The sequence below is a fragment of the Crassostrea angulata genome, chromosome 5 (assembly GCF_025612915.1).
Source record: "Crassostrea angulata isolate pt1a10 chromosome 5, ASM2561291v2, whole genome shotgun sequence".
NCBI classification, from domain to species: domain Eukaryota; kingdom Metazoa; phylum Mollusca; class Bivalvia; order Ostreida; family Ostreidae; genus Magallana; species Magallana angulata.
The window spans coordinates 18,427,068-18,437,133 of record NC_069115.1 but is presented as its reverse complement, the minus strand read 5'-3'; the positions used below and the strand labels follow the sequence as shown (position 1 = coordinate 18,437,133).

Genomic DNA, 10,066 nt, shown 5'->3' with positions numbered 1-10,066 from the left:
TTAAATGTTATACTGAATTTTCTTTATTTTACCTGTGTAGCGCTCAGCTACAAACAGGTTGTCTCTAGTATCTATGCATAAACCGTATGGATGCTGTAAATGACAGTTGTAAATGTAGCAGAGAATCTGTCCGTCTTGATCCAGGGTGTGAATACATTGGTTGTTAATGTCTGATTTAAGGATGCGACTCTTGCTGTCTGTAGTGATGCCCATTGGTTCAAATGGTTTCTTAGTTGGAAAGGGGGGACCCGTTTATGTAAAACGGAGTTTTCCTGCATCATTAACCACTACGACTGCACGGGTATCGGTGAAACTGTCAACTACACAGATATCTTGGTTCTTGTTCTCACAGATGTATTTGGTGTGTTTATGCGGTGAATAGAGAGGTTCCCCTTTGTCATCAAATTCAATGGTTTGCTTTTCTGTGGAACCAGAGTAGCGTGCAACGTTTGCTTGTTTCTTATCATTACTATTCATGACAACCAGCAGATCCCCAGAAGAGGTACTACAAGCATAGCAAGGTCTCCATCCCTATAGTCTGATCAATGTCCGTATCTCTGTCTTTTTCACCACGTTCACAGTTCTATCATTAAAATCAGTATAAACAAGTTCACCACTCCGTGTCACAGTTATGCAACGTGCCTTGTTCCCTGACTTAGTTTGGATTGACTTCATCAGTTTTCCTTGAATGTTGTAGAGTCTCATCATGTTATCATGACCACAGGTCCATACTTCATCATTGCTCAGACAGGACACAATGCGTAAATTATTAGATTCTCCATACTCGATGTTTATATCTGTGATGGTCTGTGGTACATCAATGAACCGTTTGTTCGGAGGTGGGAACTCGGCATTTGGTAAATCCATTGTATATCCATGTTCATCTGTTTTTTTTACCTAATGATGACAAAGATCCAATTTGCTGATAAATCTGTTCTTTGTTAACAATCTGAGGAGTGAACCTTGGTAAGAAAACTATAAGAGTTGGAGGCAATCTTTGAAATTCGGCATTCCGCGATTTTCAGTAATTTATTCAGATCAGCATTGATAAGTGCTATTTCAGAAATGCTGTGTTTGATTTCATTTTCCTGCTTATTTAGGAAAACCACTTGCTTAGATTCCATTTCATCCACATCAGATTTAAATTTCTCGATAGCAGTGTCTATTTCTCTTTCCAAATCTTCTCCGTGTTTTTCTATAGCTGTTTTCAGTTTGAGGGAGTTTTCATTAAGATCAGCTTTTTGAACTAGGATGTCAGATGCCATCTCTTGATATTTAGGATAAATGATACTTTCTAATTCTTGTAAATCTCTCTGTAAAGTTTCTTTCTTGTTTTCTACAATTTTCAAAATTCCAACCATTTTATGGCCGAGATGTTCCCCAGAGAAGACACAATCCACGCAAATAGAAAAGGCACATTGTTCGCAATAAAGTTACATACTTTTGTGGAATGTATTAAACATTTCGGATTTAATCCCCGTATTTCAAATGACACTACTTTGTGACATGTCGATTCATCAGAGAGATGTTCCCCCACACACGCTTTGCACACATGTATGTGACAAATGTCACAGTACATAGGAGGGCCCGGGGTCTCACAGAGATGACACCGTAACACATCTTGGGCCCCGCTTCGGGGGTCCATTGTCAGATACTCGATAGATGTTAACAGGATTCTGAAATTTAAAACAGATTGGTTAGTTCATCCCCATTGATATGTATCTATTGACCTTGGCCTTTTCACAATAGAAATAGAGCTGTTGAATTTAGCAGATCACATAAAACTTAACTGGTACTAGAGCAGTCATCGGCTAATATTTACGTTCTGTTATGGTATTTGATATACTGAATATATCTGAAAAAATATTCGACAATCTAAGTGGTTGAATCCTTATCTTTCTTTCTTTTAAGTTATTTTAATAGATAAAACATAGCACAAGTAATTCAAGTTTTCCTTTTTTGCTAATTTATGACGAAAGACCAGATATAGACTAAATAATTACAGCATAAAATAATTATTTAATGAATGAATACACTAAATACTTATTTAATAACAAAACAAATGCAAGTACTGTTAATGTCAACTATTGTTACTGTATTGAACAAATTACTAACTATGGTACCTATCTATATATATTTCCCACATATTATTGCGTAAACTACGTGTTTTAACTGCATTACGAATCGTATCCTTTAGAATATACCGTATTTAATTTCCTTCACTTTTTTGCCATTGACATAATGCCTAATTGAATGCAAAATAGGAACTGTTAAAGGGTTCCGACTTATTGCCCAAATAAGATATAATAGCTTAGTATATAGAATATAATATCCCAAACGGGATCTTAAACAACAGTTTAAAGAATACCCGGCTATGTTAAGGCTGTCCCATTGATTTCACAGTGAAGTGTAGAAAGTCACTTGTCTGTACTCAATAATATATGACGTCATAATTAGCTTTGACGTCATGATCTGCATTCCATTCGATCATTCTCAGGGAATGTATCGTAACGTAAGAAGCGAATTTTTTGGAACATTAAAAACCGCTTGATTCATTTGTATAGACTCTGTTGTAAATACTTGTGATACTATTTGTGGTTTAAGGAAAAATTTCTCTTTTTTAGCATTGTAAATTTATATATTACATTTGCGGCATTGAAATCTAAATACTTTAGGTTATTATATCTCATTATGGCTGAGATAGTAGCAGCTAGCTTAACCGCTAGGTCATTGATATCTAGGTTTCCTAACGGCCCGCTAGTTTAGCCGCTATGGGTTTCTTGTTTGAAGTTAGTTATATTCGACAACAGTTTTATTACATCGGTATATATTTGTTAATCTGAAGCTGATATACACGTTCAAATTCATAACTTGTTCAAAAAGCACTAAATAAGATAAATATCACGTTTGTTACAAAGTGTTAACTAAGATAGACATCTTCAAATTTAGGCTACAAATATATACGTAGCGGCTACGTTAGCTTGCCGCTCAACTGCGTAGCTGCTTAGGAGTCCTAGGTAGCAGTAAGTAGCAACTACGATATTTAACGCATCCCAGCAGATAAGTCATCTTATATTTTTATCCTATTACGTCATTTCCTCAACGCTGAAAGTTAAATTATGTAAATCTAAATTAACAAGTAATTATCATATCCTTATATGCAATGCGGTAAATAAACGTTTCTTTGCTCGTAGCAGACATTTAACATTTTCATGTTCGTCTTTGACTACGCCAGTTTCAACCAAGCTTGACATTAAACAATATTGGTTAAGACACTCAACATTCAGATCAAGGATTAAAAGATTAATTCTCCCTACCAACGATAATACGGTGGGTTGCTGTTCAGCCAACTTTGGGATTGGGGGTTGGGACTAGTAGTTGTTGTTGATATAATTAGAATGATTTTATTTCTGTATTTAAAAAACCCAAATATTTAACTTCACTTTCATTAAATACATCAAAAGACCCAAAAATTGGTAAGAAGAAAAAATCGAATTAAAAACTCAAAATTATAGTGAAATTAAAAGTATATTAACATTTATAATCATGGTCATCTGGCGTATTTCTCTCCTTAGATCGTAATATCTCACACCGTAATTTACATTTGTCGACACGCCGTGTTTGGTCCGAAAAATGGTGTTTGTAAAATTCTCCCTTGCCACAATTGAGCTTGCATAATAAGACTCCAACAAATTATCATGGGCACATAACTCATTTGCCTTTTCATTTTGAAAGCTGAAGGTATTTGTTTTAAAAAATATCACCAATAGCATCATTAAAGATATTACCACTACCCTCTCGGTCGGGTGACAGTGCGGGAAATAAGAACATCACATTGTCAATGACAGAGATTTTTTTTTTTCAAACCGAGGGCAACGACACATTACTTATCAGTGTACAACAATATGTACAGTGGCGATAGATACATACCTGTATAAGAAGTCCTAAACAACATCATTATGTAGAGTGTGTTATGACTATGAAAAATTGGTTAAAAGTATGTTTTTGCGATTCCCCTATCTCCTTTTTTGGGGGGTCACATATTTGAAATTTTGGTTTGTCTCCCGTTTCTTTTAGCAGTTGATAAGCCTTTTTTAGACTAATTGGAGAATGTTTTTTTTTTAATTATAGGCTAAACATCTGAGAAGCATAGAAATCTTCAGTACATGTATATAATAATCTTTTGATGACTTTAATTGCACATATATATTTATAATGAGTAAAAATAAAACCCCAAACTCATTTAATTATTTATTTTTTTATTTTCTATAAATACTTTAAATAATGACAGAAGGAATGAAATAAATTTAAATAACTGTAATGCAAAGTATATCGCATGAAGAAATAACAACTTCCTGTTGCATCTTGTGGAAACAAAAAAGGATAAATTAAATATGTTATATGTTTTTACTTTAAAAATCGTAGCAAATGGAACAATAATACAACAATGTTTTTCTTTAACTACGGTTAAATACCTAATTACTGTTAGTAGCAGGCTTGGGGCGAATTACATTGTAAAGTAATGCATTACATTACCATTACTTCATGAATTTGGGCATTAAATTACTATTACCATTACTTGATTTTCTTGAAGTAATGCATTACATTATCATTACATGGGTAAATTAAAGTAATGCATTACCATTACCATTATTTTGTTTTAAAAAGTAAAGCTAATAAAGAGTTTTTGCAAATGTTTCAAATATAAAACACTCTTTAAAATATTTATAGCAGGTTCATGTTCTGTATCAGATTCAAATTCAATGACTATACAAGGGTTATTCTTTATTTGCTCAATATATAATCATCTTGTGGCATTATGAACAACATATTACTTAAGTAAAATGATATTTATAGACATTTGGCATGATACAATGTAGGATACGAAATAGAGACACAGAATGATCGACATGCATAACAAAAAACAATTTATGGAATAATGTTGCGGTATCAAAAGCTAAATAGAGATATTTCCCCAGATTACACAAATCTTTATAATTTTGGACACTTAATTGTATAAATTCATAAACAGATGGTTTTTCCCAGTTGTATATCTTAAGATACGGTATTTTAATCATATTTCTTTCTTCTGAGGACACTTTAAGACAAAAGATTGCTGTTGCACTTTATGATCGAAGTTTTAAAGGGAATGATAGACAATAATAGGCAATAATAGACAAAATACATGAATCTTGTATTTTCTATCAGTCCAAACTAATGTACTTAATATAAGAGAGAGAGAGAGAGAGAGAGAGAGAGAGAGAGAGAGATAAAGAGAGAGAGAGAGAGAATAAGTAACTAAAAATATTTTCAAATGGGTTATAATGCTGGAAGTGATATTGATTTTCATCATGGATGGACAGTCCATCATTTTGCTTTTAAAGGTGCATGTCTGTCTCCTATTCTATTGGGACATAGCGAAGGGAAGGGGATTGGGGTGTTTAGCACTTCTTATAACAATAGATTGTTTTGATACTTAGATTATCCTGGGGGGCATAGTGTGTTGTTGACACATTTCTTATTGAAGTGCAGACTAATTAGAATAAATTGTTTAAATAATTAAAACTCTTAATAACAACACTCTTGAAAATGTTATGAAATTGTGCTGATATATTTAGTCATATTAACAATTCAAAAATGAATCTTTAACAATCTTTTTAATAATACAATTAAAACATTTTAATCTCAAAAATTATTTCTTTCTTCTTTAAAAATAGATTCAATCAAATTCTATTTCAACTATTCATTTATTCACATTTTTTAAAGTGAACATGCATAAATAAGCATAATAATGCAAAGTAATGCCATGTAATGCCAGCATTACACTAGATTTTGGAAAGTAATGAATTACATTACCATTACTTGCAATGCTAATTTTGTGGCATTACACATTACTAGCATTACTTTGAAAACATGTAATGCATTGCAACGCATTACCATTACATTTAGCATTACCCCAAGCCTGGTTAGTAGCAAGTGGAGATATTTAAAACCTTAAATTCACTATTGGCATCATTAAACCTAAATAATAGATAATGAGAAAACAGTTGTTAGAGTGGAATATTTTTCATAGATAAGCCTGATATATTTCTGCAGTAAGCCAGTAACAAACCTACCAAGTGTTTTGTTGTCCTGACAACATGAAATAGTGAAACAGTGGCCTTAAATCTTGTCCAAATTAAAACAGTAAGGCTCTTCTGTAAAGTTTCAATAATTCTGAAACTATTTTTCAATTTTGATAGTTTATCAATTGGCCTCTGTTAAATAAATGATCGTATATAACACACTATTGGGATAATTTATGTCCTACATGTGAAATACAACTTGCACATTCTTGGAAACATTTATTCAAAGCAATATGAGCTGTATTTTATAGAATTTTATTTTGCAGCAAAAACCTACTAGTATGATAAGTTTGCCTGTAACTTAAACTTTTATGAAAAATATGATTTGGAAAAATCATTAATTATTGTCAGGAGAAATATTTCAGTTATAAGGAATATGAAGCAGATCAATTTTTATACAGGACCACAATATTTCAATTATGTTCCAATTAAGGCATCTTAATAGCTTTTCCCTTAAAAACAGAGCTAACAGAAATTTAAAGACCATGATATTTTTGTCATTTTAGTAGAAAATAACATTTTCTTTAAAAAAAATTCAACATGAAAATTGCAGCTCATATTGCTTTAAAACAATCCAATGCTTCTTTTTTGTAATGTTATATGCAGGTATGAATATAGCTAGCACTTCCGATTTATTTTTAGTAATGCTGCCACGCACCACCTCTATTAGCCGTATGGAAAACAACAAAAATTCTATTGTTTATATTTACGTCTCCCTCTGATTTATGTAATACATCATTCATAAAGATTTATTAAAGATATGTAAAAGTATCAATATTGTTGACCAGAACGTAACACAGAAGGAGCAGCACGTTTCTCTATATATGTGAATGTTACTATAGTATAGTACATGTATCTAGAACTGTTTGGAGGTTTGGTCGTGGGGTCAGTCCGTTTAAGTCCGTGAAGTTTGTGTTCTTAATGTAGCTTCAATTTTAATCAATCAAAAAATAATCCATGCAAAGGCAACACAAAAATACAAAGAAGATTTCATGCAAAGTAAAGTTTATCTATCATAGTTACTTAAATTTTTAGTGTACTAAACGATATTTCTGAAGTAAAACGATTAACTCGACTGCGTAGAATTCTGGCTTGTAAGCTCAAAACTGTATAAACTACATCCGATTTTCTAAAGAAATTAAGAAAATATATAATAGATATTAATAAAAAATTGTATATTAGGGATACTGCTTTATTTTACTGTCTTTTCCCCTATGATTACTCAAAGAAATAAACACAGGATGCTTAAGAACGTTGTTTACTCAGAGTTTGAGTTCTCAAATCTAGATTATTAAAAAGTTCAATGTCATGAGTAAAATTTGTTCTAAACACAAAAAGTATTAATGAAATGAATTATTACTGAAATGACATTCGATATTTTTACTAAGTTATGGAATAAGGCTAAAAAAAAAGTTTGACATTTAGCAAAACAGAGAAAATTCGGACTTATTTTTTCAGATTTTGTTTTCCACTCAATTTTGTTGCTTCTTCTTTAATATTTAAAGTTAAGGTTTTATTTGTTAGTCAACATAATTTTGCATATCTTCTGTTGGTTTTATATCACTTTTTCGTTTAGAAAATAGAATGGCACATACTACAAAATATTGAAAAATGCTAAAAAATGATAAACGACACTATAACTCAAAATTTTGATCATTGACCTCATATAAATTTTATGCCAACAGATAAAGGTCAACATACTCAGTTTTTTACTATAAATGTTTTAGCATTATCATCATTCAGTTTTATGTTATACTGAATCAAAAATGGGTAAGGATTTGAAAACTGATAGAGAAAATTCGGACTTGAATATCTATAAAAATTGTTAATGAAAACTTAATACTTTATTTCGATCAAATGTCACTATCATTTATAAACAGTATTCCATTTGTTAAAAAGTTAAGCAATTTGTATTATTTTTTCAATAAAGAAAATCTGAATGATAGTGTAAATTTTTTAGGGACTTTTCTAACATTTTCAAAAAATATTCAATGGCCATTAAATCAAAAAGTAGGTCATTGACCTACTTTTTTGAAAGTGGAGAATAACATTAACATGTAATGTCTATAACACACAATAATTAGTTTTTCATTATCATCAGTGGATTTTTTTTTCATTCTGAGTAAAAATCATCCTTAAGATGATTTATTTACTATACTTCAGTAAAATTTTTATAGGGTTTTGTTTATTAAAAAAATAACGGTCCGTTGTACAAAAATATTAATTTTAAAAGGTTTTTTCTAATGCATTTGTAGAAGATGATTATAGTTTTTAAACTATAGATAGAAAAATTACCCTGTGAAAACGTTTTAAATCAAAAAAAAACAAAAAACAATCATGTCTATGAAAAAGGGTGGTTCTAACCCCCGGACACCCCCACCCCACCAACCCTTCAGGATCCTCCAATGCGATCCGTATCAAAAGGAAGAGAAGCAGAATAACTTCGTTTTCAGATCACAGTTTGGATGGACATCTATCCTCCAATTTATGAGCAAAAAATAAAAACTTCCAAATATGAAGGTTGTTTTGACCTTGTCGAGAGGAAAGTAAATTGCCAAAGTACAATGGAATTTGAAAACATGAAATAAACATGATAAATACGCGTTTGCATCACATGGTAACCGTTAATAGCAACCTTGTTTTTCACCTTACAAGAAAAATATACAAGGTATAAAACTGCATGCGAAATAGTTATAATGCATCATGTAACTTAAAAAATATAGTTAAAAAATCGCACATTCACCGTACGTACTGTTAATCGTGGTTGTGTCATAATTATTAAAACTTAGATTAATAAATTATTAGATGTTTATCCCTTATTCTTTGGTATCTGTTGATGATTTTTATTTTATATTATTGATCTTATGTAGACAAAAGAACAAAGAACAAAACATAAATCTAATAGAGCTTTTCCAGGTAGTACAATTACAATATTGCTGTTTTAAATAAAAAAGATACTCAGCTTCTGGAGGGACTTCTCCCCCCCGATCCCCTGCTTAAAATATTTTTTTTCTCAAGCTACCTAAGACTATTTATGGCGAATAAACAGTTATCGGCTACCTGATTGAAATGTAAAATGCATGTAAATCAATTTTTTATGAATTCATTCATTTATTCATTGATAGATAAGTATATATTTATAAGAACACAAACTGCAATCTACACAGTACTGATTACATCTACCATTGTTACTGTATTGAACAAATCACTCGGGTAGCAAGCTATTTTTATTTCTCACATACGAGGGTTGTTCGGAAATTATTGAGACATTTACTCTTATTCTTTTAGTAAAAAAGATAAACCATTGAAATTTCACCAAAACGTACATCAGGATAGAGACTATCAATGTGAAAAGTTTATTGTTCATGGCACGAATAGATCATTCCTGGTAAGCTGACCAACCTACCTTTGTACAATGACCCGGCGCAACCGCAAACTTTTCGCAACGTCATTTTAAGCTTCTTATTGCTCCTGTGTTTTAAACACCTCACAAACGAACGGAAATAAGAATTATTCTTTATTTCTCATCTTTTGTTTTCATTTAAAGATGCCATCATTTACATTTTCTGTCATTCTTGTTATTTTCAGGGGGAAAATCGAGTTTTTTTTCCCGAAAGTCTAATTACTGCGAATGTCTCCTGCAGTCATTTTTTATATATTTTAGAACTGTTGATAACAGTTAGTGTGTCAAATGTACTTGATAATTAATCCCTTTGGCCTAATTCTAGTTAAACAATCAGTGAAAAAAATATGATGAACTGAAGCTCTCTACCTTGTCTACATTGTATAGATTTTTAAGCAATTGCTTGGCCTTAAAAGGTCTTCTTCCGAGATTTCCACCAGTTTGACGGTTTTTAATGCGCCGCCTTGACGTCAAAATTCAATGTAAAGTCGTTGTTAGATTTCTATTGTTTGGTAAAAATATGTGTACCATATCCGAA

General features: G+C 31.5%; 1 pseudogene; it reads right to left on the bottom strand.

The window, feature by feature from the left end:
• Nucleotides 1–3,095, bottom strand: LOC128185184 (uncharacterized; annotated as a pseudogene).
• Nucleotides 3,096–10,066: the final 6,971 nt, after the last annotated feature.